The sequence below is a fragment of the Macaca nemestrina genome, chromosome 14 (genome assembly GCF_043159975.1).
Source record: "Macaca nemestrina isolate mMacNem1 chromosome 14, mMacNem.hap1, whole genome shotgun sequence".
In the NCBI taxonomy this organism is placed as follows: Eukaryota; Metazoa; Chordata; class Mammalia; order Primates; family Cercopithecidae; genus Macaca; species Macaca nemestrina.
The window spans coordinates 58,627,929-58,641,494 of NC_092138.1; the positions used below are offsets into that span (position 1 = coordinate 58,627,929).

Sequence of the window (13,566 nt, forward strand, 5' to 3'; positions counted from 1 at the left end):
CCTGAAACATTTTTTTTCAGAAGATATTTTCCTGAGAAGTTTTATAAAGCACATGAAACAGGCCTACTCTGCTGATGCTTTTCAAAGCCTAACTCATCAGGTGAAGATAAATTAAATGTTTAGCAGTTTAAACAAAATAAATATAGGCTGGTTGTTCCAATACGTGCTTATACTGGTGGCTGCCATAAAAACAAAACCTTTCATGATTGGAAAATTGAATTACCCTGGGATAAGGAAACAGTTGTACCAGTTGCACGCTGTCTTAGTACCAAGATTGGCCCTATTGTTTTCTAACCTTGTAACTTAACAAGCTAGTATTTTCTATAAATCTATTTGTATTAATCTGTAAAAGGAGGATACAAAATACTAAACAGAACTAGAATGAGGATTTGATAAATTAATATATATACGAAAGCAACTGGTTATTAAATGGTTTTGATAAACATTAGTAAAATCAGAAACCCTATTATTAACTTGGCCAGCATGTTTTATTTTTACGTAGTTGTTCCATCAACTTCTTATAAGTACGTGGAATCAAATTCTGTACAGAGTTACTCTACTGCCTAATAAGTGTAGAGAACTATTATTAAATCTTGTCTTATTCTTAGCTATCTCTCTTAACAGTTACATAATAAAATTGTTCAATTCTATCTCCAACAATAAAACTTCCAAATAGACTGTAAAACTTTAATCTTCAAGATGAAAATATGGCAGTTAGTGGGGTATACCAGAATTGCTCTGGTTCTGAATAATCATGTTTAAAATGCAAATTCTTAGAACTCAACCTATCTTACTGAAGCAGAATCCCTCAAACAGCATCTGCTACCCTCTGTATTTAATATGCTTTCCAGGTGGTTATAAACACTTTAAATCTTGAGAATTGTTGGCCTAGAGAAGCAAATGTTAAAAAGTCTTGTGATAAAGGAACATTGTCACACAGGTGATATGAACAATCCTAAGGTAAAGATCTATTGCTTCTGGCATGGTAATAAATGCATAAAATGCTTATTTTCCTGGTTAGATACTTCTGATCAAGATGAGGCTTCCTTTCACCTCCTCTCCGCCAACCTCGTGAGTCACACCAATCTTCTGAACCAATTTTGTCCTTATTCTGGAATATTCCAAGAAGTTCCTCATAAATATCTGGGGGACTTGCATGTCATCAAACCTATTTGTACATCTAGATATATAGCTAATATGAAAGATCGCCAGCAATGTTCTAAGCAGTAGGTGATTTACACATATGCTTTGTAATCTTCAAAATGTAAGCAATCTGACTGTTATGAATCTCTCATTATAATGAGAATTCTGAGGCTAAAAGATGTTTAGTAACTTGATCACTATCTCAAAGTAGGTAAGACAGAAGCAAATATAGGGTTATTACAGAGAAAAAGCAGAAAGAATTGTGCTCCTACACAGAGAGAATTCTATTTTTAAAAAACTTTTAAAATCAATCCAAAGCTGGACATCAAGTGGGAATTTGGAAATGTTTGGTTAGGAGCTTCTGTAAAATTTTTTTAAGATGCTTGAATTGAAAAGTAATATAGCATAGGAGTGACACAGACATTTATGCAGGTGTTCTCAGAATGGAAATAATAAAAAATAGCTTTAGTAAAGAATTGCCCAGATTCCTTTCCCATGGTGCTCTGGAAGAACTCTGTCCTTATTGATGTTGGAGAGTCTAGTCTAATATCTTCCAGGCATTCACTAATTTTATAGGCTTTTTCCTATAAAAAAGTGAAACTACACATTGAAACCTGGAGATAATTGAAGACTGCTCCTCTGAATCTCAAACTGAGAGTTGGCTTTCCTTTCCCCCCTTTTTATAACATAGAAAGTAAAAATGTAATCTTCAGCAACAGACATGGTATCTGCTCCCACAGAAATGGTGCTGTTACTAATTCAGAGGCAAGACTACAGGCATGACTACCACAGAGAGAATGCTTTACACACTTCCAAGGCATCACTGTTGAATAACCCAAACAAATCTGACTCACAGAGACAGAGGACATATGTGGTTCATGATCACCAGGATAGACTGGTTTGAACTTTTTCAGGTAGGCTACCTAAAACAACTAATTCTAATGGTACTGCTGAGTCCCAGGAACAAAAGAACCTGTGTTCTGTCATTTACAAACTAATATCCCAAATGCATACTGGAATTCTAAAGGTTTCAACCAGAAATCTGAAATTTCCTCAAACAAATGTCTTCTATGTAAAAAAAAAAAAAAAAAAAAAATGCATATTTGAGCTTAAATTTCCATTATGCTGAATGGAATGTTTCAGATAAACATTTCTTTAATTACAAATCCTCATAGATAGTGCTATAACAAAATAGTGGCCTATATTTTAAATATTCATCCAAGGAGGCAGCATGACAGTGATAGAGTAGATTTTGCAGTCAAATCACTCTTGAGCCATTTGCTAGTTTAATGAATTTGGATGAGGTTTTAATTTCTCTGAACTTCTGTTTCCACATCTTTACTCTGTGGATAATAATACCTACCTCTTAAGGCTGTTATGGTAACTTATTGACTAATATAATGTACATACACATAGTGAGAAGTTAAGAACAAATTTGAGTCTGCTATTGTGCCCTACTCCACTTCAGGAGCCAGAAAATAATCACTGCAAAATAATAAAGACTTTTTGTTGAATCTCAAACTTGTAGACTGGGTTACAAAATTCTGTATTTTTTATTTCATTATCTGCTCATAAGAAGAAAACCCATACATACACACATACACACATGTCTGTATATTTGTATATAATATGCATATTATATATAAATTTCCTTTATATATAATATATATATAATATGTATATATAGTATGAAATTCTCATTCCATTCTTAAAGGGTCAACATATTAAGAATAACTTTCTCTTACCACAACATGAAGCAATTTCAACATGGATGCTCCAACTTCATTTGAGATACCTCACATATAAGGATCCTATATCTTGAAACCATCTCCAGTGGATTTCCTAGACGAAATGAAACAGAAACTCTTGGGAACATGGAAAATAAAAACCCACCTTCTTTCAGTAGTGCTCATCTAAAATTCCACATCTTACTCCATCTTGCTGGTTTTGCCCTAACTAAAAAAATGTGTACTTCCAATCCAATTTGATGTACCCATCCTTAATGACACTACTGCTTGCATTTTCAGGTAATGCATTTTATTATATGTGTTTTCATATATCAATGAGTATTCTTAAATACATGTTAAAAATCAACTAAATATCAGAAATAGCATATAGATGATGAGAAAAAGGAGGAATGCAATCAAGTTATAATGTGTTAGAGAAAGAAAAGTCATTTGAATATATAGCTTTTCTCTTTTTAAGATGCTTGTGGATGTCTAAAAGTTGAATGAATAAGAACCATAATATTGAAACACATTTATCTATTTCCATTCATCACATTAGTATAAAATATATTACTCTGTACCTATATATTCTAGCATTGATAGTTTTGCAAGCTAAATCCTCATTTATAAATTTGCCAGGTATTTTGCTCTGTTGCCAAATTTGAGCAATTTTCTGACAATATTCTTAGAAGACTCACACACACACACACATACATATATGTACATGAACATACACACACCACTTAAAAGTCAAATTTATTGCAGGAAATTATACTGCAATCACATAAACTACAATGAAATCACATTTATTCGTCAGCCTAGGTCTATACCCTTTAATAGCTGTTTTGGTTTCATTACAATAGAATCTTCTATAAAATAATGAAATAAATCTTGGTTATGCAAATCGCAGTATTGAAAATACTGAAACCTGATTGTGTAAAACATCTCAAGCTCAAGGAGACATGTCATAGTCGTCAATTTAAAAATAGTCACTCTAAAATAAATTCTGTTGCTTCACTCTCTTAGTGCCTTCCTGGATTTCTATTTTTACAAATATAGTAATTACAACGGTACTAGATGGCACAAGTAGATCTCTCATCCTAAAAGTTAGATATTCAAAAGGGTCCACTGGGCCCATTAAATAATATTGACATCTCAATTCTTCTTATCGGTTCACTTCAGGTACAGACTGAACAATGAAAGTTGCTTCTATTTCCCCTTCAATAGAAGCTGAGTAAGAAATTTGGTTTTTTAAGTTATTGTCTCTTAGCCCCAAACCTAAAGCAGTGTTTAGAGGGAAATTTATAGCATTAAATGCCCACAAGAGAAAGTGGCGAATATCTAAAATCGACACCCTAATATCACAATTAAAAGAACTAGAGAAGCAAGAGCAAACTAATTCAAAAGCTAGCAGAAGACAAGAAATAACTAAGATCAGACCAGAACTGAAGGAGATAGAGACATGAAAAACCCCTCAAAAATCAGTAAATCCAGGAGCTGGGTTTTTTAAAAGATTAACAAAATAGACCACTAGCCAGACAAATAAAGAATAAAAGAGAGCAGAATCAAATAGACACAATAAAAAATAATAAAGGGGATATCACCACTGATCCCACAGAGATACAAACTACCATCAGAGAATACTATAAACACCTCTACGCAAATAAAGTAGAAAATCTAGAAGAAACGGATAAATTCCTGAACACATACACCCTCCCAAGACTAAACCAGGAAGAAGTTGAATCCCTGAATAGATCAATAACAAGTTCTGAAATAGAGATAATAATTAATAGCCTACCAATCAAAAAAAGCCCAGGACCAGATGGATTCACAGCCAAATTCTATCAGAGGTACAAAGAGGAGCTGGTATCATTCCTTCTGAAACTATTCCAAGCAATAGAAAAAGAGGGACTCCTCCCTAACTCATTTTATGAGGCCAGTATCATCTGGATACCAAAACCTGGCAGAGACGCAACAAGAAAAAAGAACATTTCAGGCCAATATCCCTGATGAACATTGATGCGAAAATCCTCAATAAAATACTGGCAAACTGAATCCAGCAGCACATTGAAAAGTTTATCCACCACGAACAAGTCGGCTTCATCCCTGGATGCAAGGCTGGTTCAATATATGTAAATCAATAAACATAATCCATCACATAAACCAATGACAAAAAGCACATGATTATCTCAATAGATGCAGAAAAAACCTTCGATAAAATTCAACACCCTTTCATGCTAAGAACGCTCAATAAACCAGGTATTGATGGAACATATCTCAAAACAATAAGAGCTATTTGTGACAAACCCACAGCCAATATCATACTGAATGGGCAAAAACTGGAAGCATTCCCTTTGAAAGCCAGCACAAGACAAGGATGCCCTCTGTCACCACTCCTATTCAACATAATATTGGAAGTTCTGGCCAGGGCAATCAGGCAAGAGAAAGAAATAAAAGGCATTCAAATAGGAAGACAGGAAGTCAAATTGTCTCTGTTTGCAGATGACATGATTGTATATTTAGAAAACTCCATCATCTCAGCCCCAAATCTCCTTAAGCTGATAAGCAATTTCAGCAAAGTCTCAGGATAGAAAATCAATGTGCAAAAGTCACAAGCATTCCTATACACCAATAATAGACAGAAAGCCAAATCATGAGTGAACTCTCATTCAAAATTGCTACAAAGAAAATAAAATACAGGGATGTGAAGGACCTCTTCAAGGAGAACTACAAACCATTGCTCAAGGAAATAAGAGAGGACACAAACAAATAGAAAAATATTCCATGTTAACGGATAGGAAGAATCAATTCGTGAAAACAGTCATACTGCCCATAGTAATTTATAGATTCATGCTATCCCCATCAAGCTACCATTGACTTTCTTCACAGACAAAACTACTTTAAATTTCATATGGAACCAAAAAAGTGTTCATATAGGCAAGACAGTCCTAAGCAAAAAGAACAAAGTTGGAGGCATCATGCTACCTGACTTCAAACTATGCTACAAGGCTCCAGTAACCAAAACAGCATGGTATTGGTACCAAAACAGATACATAGACCAATGAAACATAACAGAGACCTCAGAAACAATGTCACACATCTACGACCAGCTGATCTTTGACAAACCTGACACAAACAAGCTATGGAGAAGGATTCCCTATTTAATAAATGGTGTCGGGAAAATTGGCTAGCCATATGCAGAAAACTGAAGCTGGACCCCATCCTTACACCTTATACAAAAATTAACCCTAGATGGATTAAAGACAAACATAAGACTTAAAACTAAACCTATATTTCTATATTCTGCTTTGATATTTTGGGTTTAGGACTTGGCACACCACTTTCCTTTGCCAGCTGGCTTCCTTAGATTCTGCATTGGGGGTTGGGAGGGCGCTGGAGACAGGCTGTGGGGGTGAAGAAAGGGAGAAAGGAGCTTATTTTTTCCTGTTACCTTGCTGTCAGCATTGTTTAGCAATCATCCTGCACCCTGTCAGTGGCAGTCATTTCTGCCTACAGATTTTTCAAATTCTCCCAGAACCAGCTTATTCTGACCTGACAGAGGTGCCATCCCCAGGTGGCTTGTATCTCGTCCTAAGAGTTCTTGAGTTTGAGTTCCCAAGGCCTCTCCTATGAGCTCCTGAGATACCAACACTGGCTGCATAGCAACACTTCTGAGAAGTGTGATACAGAGATCTACAAAGTCCCTTTTCCAAGCTCCCAGTGCCCCAGCTTTTCATTTTGTTCCCCAAGCCCTGAGGGTGGAGATGCTTCCTGAGACTACTCTCTGTATAATCTCAGGGACTTCTTTTTCCTCTTCCAGCTCTCCAACAAATCTTTAATCCATCCTTTATACTAAAATTTCCTTGTTAAAACAACAAGTATGGGGTAAAGGATATGAACAGACACTTATCAAAAGAAGAAATTTACACGGCCAAACACATGGAAAAATGCTCAACATCACAATCATTACAGAAATGCAAATCAAAACCACAATGAGATACCATCTCACACCAGTCAGAATGGTGATTATTATAAAGGGTCTCTGATATTAGTTCTCAAACACATTTTTCAGAGAAGTGTGTGGATGGAGACCCATCCACCCACACACTTATGGGGCATAGAGACCCACAAAGTAGGCAGCAGCAGAGATAGACACTCAGTGGCCACTTGGTACAGGAAAGAAACAAAGATGGCAGGAGAACCAAAGCCTCATCAACCCTTACTCTTAAAGAGTTAAAATCATGGGTTCAATATCTATCCATCTAAACATTTTAACGGTTAAGGGTATGTGTTTTGGCAACACAAAGACAAGTGCTCAAATTTCAACCTCACTACTTTCTAGTTGTTCTATTTCTTAGTTTTTTCATCTATAAAATGGATTTAATGACACTGTGATATACAGCTTTCAAAATGGCTGCAATAATTCCTGCCATCTCTGTACATACTCTCTTTGCAATGAAATTTTTCCATTTTCATCTTTCAAAGCTAAAATTTATCCATTCTCTTAAATATAAGCTTGTCTAGTGATTTGCTTGGCCACTAAAATGTAGAGGAATGTGACTTATGAGCCTGGAACCTGCGAGGACTTGCATCTTCTCCTCTCGCCCTCCTAGAACTCTTCTGCCACCATAGGAGAAAACCACATTGGCCTGTTCAAGACCTATGGCCCACTGATAGGTAGCACCAACATCAGACATAGAAGTAGCCACGTTAGACCATCCAGATTCAGTGGAGCTGCCAGATGACTGTAGCTGCATGAAAGTTCCAGGAGAGATAAGTAGAAGTGCCACCAAGCTGAGCCTCAGATCAAAGTGTATGCCCACAGAGTTAAAAGCAAATAAAACAATACTTGTTTTAAGTCATTAAGTTTTGAGGTGGTTTGTTATGCAGTGACAAGTTACCCATTACTGATTCAAATCACTACCTTCATAGTATTCTTTTAAGGACTGAAATAAAAGATGTATGTAAAATGTATGCACAATGTCTGGTATTGGCACAGAATAACTCTCCAAATGTTTACTGGGTATAGAAATGACATTCCCAGCATCATCATGGGATAAACAATGACTGGCCATAATGAATACTAATGAGGAATGTACTCACTCTAAAAGAGTTAAATATTGGGGTACATATGTTTGATCTGAGACTACTGGTTCAAAGTAAAAGAGAGGCATGATTGAATTGAACATTTATCATTAATACTGAGATTCTCTGAAATTCTTTGAGTATCATTACTACTCAGATATTTTTCTGGGAACTTGAATTAAGGTAAATGGGTATGAGGAGATAGAAAGTTGTCTTAAATCAGTGCTTAAACGTTTAGGAATCAGGGTCTATATATACTCTTTAAAATGAAGAGCATTCATTTATGTATATAAATTTTCATTTATCACATTAGAAATGAAAGCTGAGAAAAACTTTTAACAATTGTCATTGGTTATCAGTTAATTATTATGACAATATTAATTTAAAAATAAAAATAAACCCATAAAACAATAACATAAATGACACATTTTTATGAAAGATAATTATATTTTCTAAAACAAAAAATTAGGGAGGTGAGACTGTCTATATTTTTGTAAATTTCCTTAAAATCTGACTTAATAGAAAATAGCCTTATTCAATCTTCATTCAACCTGTATGATATATTATTTTGATGGAAACCTATGAAGAAAATCTAGTCTGATATAGACATGTATTTTTGGAAAAAAGAAAGAGATTTTTACTGCTTTTAAACTTATTATAGAATTCGTCTTTGATAGCATAGCAACATTTTATGAGAAGTAGTTTCTAAAAGATCAGTTACAATATAAAATCTAAAACCACATCCAGTAACTTTTCATAATATTATATTAAAATCCACTGGCTATCTCTTAATGTGAATGGATCTTTATCTATGACTGCTTGGTCATCATGCATTGGTGACCTAGAAAATATTGGTTCACTAAATCATGCATAATCAAATTATTAACATACAGAAAATACTAAAAAGTATTCCTGTTAAAATTACAGCTAATCTTATCAGAATGATTTTAAAGTATTGGGAAGTGTTACACCTATGGTGGCACAAAGAATTTTCAAAATTTTAACCTTTACTTCAAAGCTGAAATTCGATCACTAGCAACAAATACAAATACAAAATAGTTACTTTCCTTGAAGTTACAAGATCAATTTGTTTATTTTTGAGAAATATATGCCAAATACCTTAAGCCTCAATAGCTTTAATTTGACTATTAGTTACACTTTTATGTTAAAATGATGTTAAATGAAAAAGTAGCTAGTTCAGTGTGCAACTCAATTACAAAAGTGTTTTTTTGTTCAAGAAAACATCATACTTCAGTTTGCAGCAAAATTGCTTTATGCATACTTCACATTTCATCACAAAGGATATTAAGATGGTGTTTATTCAGAGAACAAGTTATAAAAAATAATGCATACTACTTCATAAAGGACATTGTTAATTGACCTGCCTTTTTGTTTTTTTTTGCTTGGTTACTTTAAGGAAATGACAGTGGAAAATACAGTGACTGCTACTAACAGTCTGGTGTTGCCATATTGAATTGTGCTAAGATTCTGGAAATTTTATCTACCACTGCCTTTGCACCATCATGGAAATTGTTAACACAATGATGAAACAAATAATACCTTAGTCTTATCTTAAAAATAGTTTTCACCTAGCACATGGCTCAAAAGGATCTTGGGAACTCCCATGGTACAAGGACAAGAATTTTGAGAATGGCTATCAAATATTGACTTAAAAACAAAAACTGAAGTGTTTCTAGGAACTTGAGTATAAACAATCCTCTTTCAGGCCAGGGTGGAGATACCACTTTCCACCTCCAGTAACATCACTGTGGTGAGTTATACGAGATTTAGATTAAGATTTAAAATAACTAAGGCTGGACCAAGGGAAATTGCCTTGCTCATAATTGCTTACCCCATACCTGGGACTCTAATGACTCATACACAACCGATGTCAAAAACCGTGAATCAACTGAGGGAATTGGCAAAAGAGGGACAAAGATAGAGAAAGAAAGAGAGAAGGACACAGAAGACCCATGAAGTTATAGACAAAAAGAAATCGATAAATATAGGGAGAGAAGGAGGAAACTGTGAAAGGAGGGAGACAAAAACAGAAACAGTCATGGAGTCAAAATGAGAGAGAGAGAGAATGTTTTGAGGACAGAAAAGCCAACAGAGATAGACAGGCAAAGAGAAACAGAGTCAGATAGAAGGAGACAGAGAATAAGAATATACTACCATATTAGATTGTCAATGAAAGGGAAGGGAAAAATCTTTACTTTGACATACTTTTCAAGTAGTCACAGATTTTCTCTCTTTTCTGTGAGGCTAGTTTACTATTGATGCATGGGAGTATCTGCTTGCATGTGGATTAGGAAGATTGTTGCCTTTTCCTTCTGCCATGACCTGAAAGCCACACTGACTGTTGATGGAGGTAGTAAGGGATGTCCTGCAGTAGAAGACAGACCTAGGAATCTGCAGCATAAAAGAGGGGTCTTGTTGCATGAGAATGAGATCTGGCACTGGGCATCTTCCAGGGTGACATAATTGCCAGGCTGAATGAGAGATGTAGTGTAAGTGCTTTACTTTGTCACTTACACAATCTCGCTGGTAAAGGCCTAAAGAAACTGAATCTTCAGGAGAACTAAACATATAATTTTCCCTTTAACCACAATAGGGAATTGCCACTGGTCCTCTCTACCAAACATTAGGCATGTTCAGATTCTTAAATGGAGACACAGTAAGGAACCACTTTGGATGTATGTATATATAGAGAGATAAGGTCTTGCTATGTTCCCTAGGCTGGTCTCAAACTCCTGACCACAAGCAATCCTCACACCTTGGAACTGGGATTACAGGCATGAACGACCATGCCCAGTCCCAGCTCACATTTGAAAACAAGATTACAAACAAGTAATTCCTAAATATTAGCACTATTATTGGGAAACACACAGAAAGACAGAATGCTATATTCATTGTAAGTAAATGGCAACAGGTTAAAAAAAATAAGTGACTGTGTCATTACAGTCTGTTCCTATTAGTGTTCACATTGTCTGAAAGGAAGAGTGGGGAATGGTCAATAAGATTAGGTTTCATATCAGTCCATGGCATGAAAATGGGAATTCTGGGCTGCTATTCACCATTATGAAGACAAAGGCAATTTGGTATCAAGTGTCTCTAGGGACAGGAAAAGCTGTATGAAGCTGTATGTAACATTAGGTGGAGGGGGAAAAAACATGAGCAGGGAGAATGAAAGAACTACCAGCTGTTGTGATGCCAAACAGGAAGATGAGCTCTCCTTGTGCTCTTGCCAATTCAGGTTAATGTTTAACAACTTAAAACTGTGCTCTGATTTTTATTAAAGTGGCACGTTTTTGTCTGGAAGTGGCACCGTTCCTTTATCTGTAACGTGAAGTGCTGGAATCACACTGGTATTTCACAAACCATTCTGTATAATGCTTGTGCACTAGAAGATGCTAACATAATCAAGTTTGACAAATATTTATTTCCTTCCTTCCTTCTTTCCTTCCTTCCTTTCCTTCCTTCTTTCCTCCCTTCTTCCCTCCCTCCCTCCTTCCCTCCCCTCCCCTTCCTTTCTCCTTTTCTTGCCTTTCTTCCTCTCCTTTCCTTATCATTCCCTCACAATCTACTTAACATAATAAACATTCTAAGACTACCACAATGAAAGATAATATTTAACAAACTGATTTAAACACAGAATTTCTTTCTCTTTTTTCATATTGCCATCTCTTGGGATGATAACATTACTCTGGGAAACACTTTATGAAATGCTAAACTTGATACTTGCTAAAAACCCTTATGAATGCAGGATTCTATAATTCTAAGCAGTACTAAGTAGGAGCACAGGAAATTGTCCCCTAAATTAGTTCTATTTGCCTCTGTAACCCAAGTGTCTTGACTCAGCATATTCAGAAGCCTGGCAGTTGAGGGCCATGGAGAATAGCCTATTATTTAGCCTCTTTGGATAACATCAACATCGCACTAAGACACTGCATGTGAAGCATACCCTGGGAGGTGCTATTATCTTACCACCACTTAATTTTTAGGTCAATGAGCACAAGAGGAGATTTTCTTTTGGAAAAATCAGGAAATTAATTTAGGATTGCAGGAATTACATACAATTCCCCATGCAATGCAATGTCAAATTTCAAAAAGTACAAAGGGATGCACATGAAATTTCACAGAATTAGGAGGCTTTACATTGAAGGAGAAATAGAATGAAAATGATCTGCCTGAAGTAAGCATTAATGTTTTATTTTATGGCTATGTTCCTCCTTTTAGTTCAGCATTCCCTAGATTCTCTTAAACTTTTATGATTTTTGTTTGATTATCATCTATCTCTTACAGGTGAGGCTTCACAATTCCAGGTGGCAGTAATAAAGTCCATACTTATGGATGTCTCAATATCTCCAATCTGTGGAATATAAATTTTGAATATATACAAGTTGAATGGCTTCCATTTTCAGGATATGATATATCTGTTCATGTTTTTGTTGTTTTGATTGTTTATATCACTTTATGTGACAATATCTAGACCATCATAAAAGAGGTTTGGGAAAATAAAATCTACCTAAAGATTTTAACATTTAGTGGAAAAATGCATTCATAGATCACTTTGCCCTAGAATTTCCACTTACCAGTAAAATAAAGACGATAAGAATAATTTATTAAGCACTTTTTATATTCTTGGCAATGCACTAAGTTCTTTACCTATAGCATCTGAATGCTTATAATAAGCCTGAGGTTGGTGCTGTTATCATGTCCATTTTATACTGAAACTCAAAGTAGTTACATAAACTTTTTCAAAGTCACACTGCTTTTAATGGCAAATCTTGTCAGCAGATCTAGGTTTGTCTGATTCCAAAGTCTAAATTATTAATGACACTCCTTCATTGCTAATTGTTTCTTTATTCAATGCAATCATAGTAGCCAACAGATGACCATCCATTAAGGTTCATGTCATAGACTGTCTGAATATTCTTCATGGTTAACTGGATGAGTCTAACCTTGGAATGGATTCTGGGAGCTACAGCTGTATTTAAGCATTGTAATGATATTGACCTCAGTGGGTAGAATGTGAAGCTGAGGAAAAGCCAGAGACAATGTCTCATGGTGACCCTGTAATGATGAATCAAACTAATCATTAATAAAATATTTAATAAGAATATCTAGGCAAAAAGACAACACATGAATGCAGACAATAGAAGCAAAGGGCAATATAATAACAGCAAAGCAAGTTTGAAATCGCAGCAGAGGTAGACTAAAAAGATTGCCTGAGGTACTGAAAAAAGAGTTGCTGACACTTTTTTAGAGTGCCCACAGCCTCTCCAGCGTAAGGAGAATGTTTTAAAACCTACCAAGTTGTATCTGACAGGATATACAGCCCTCCAGGAATCGGTATCTCCCCTCATTTACCGTACAATGAGCCCCCTTATCATATTATGCACCTATGCTTTACTTCTTAGGCAAGTTAAACTGCTGTGAGGTACACTGCAAATGGTAAGAAAGGAGAGAAGAGGAGAAAAAAGGGGAGATGGGGAGAAGAAGGGAAGGGAGCGGGGGAGAGGGAGAGAGGAGTGTTGAGTTGTTGAGGAAGAGTGAGAGACTGAGAGAAAGAGAGGTTGGCCATGGCCATGATATCCAAGGAAGGAGC

The 13,566-nt window shown here is 35.6% G+C and overlaps 1 protein-coding gene across 10 annotated transcripts in view; it reads right to left on the reverse strand.

Annotated features, from left to right (window-relative positions):
• Positions 1-13,566, reverse strand: part of LOC105493874 (leucine rich repeat and Ig domain containing 2) — a 1,258,361-nt gene that overhangs the window by 983,341 nt on the left and 261,454 nt on the right. For 9 of the 10 annotated variants that reach the window (XR_011612666.1, XM_071077888.1, XM_071077895.1 and 6 more), the window contains exon 2: positions 2,889-2,985. The exons of the other annotated variant lie outside the window; for it this stretch is intronic. The gene's annotated coding sequence lies outside the window, so the exon portion shown is untranslated. The remainder of the gene's footprint in view (positions 1-2,888; positions 2,986-13,566) is intronic. 10 annotated transcript variants of the gene reach the window in all.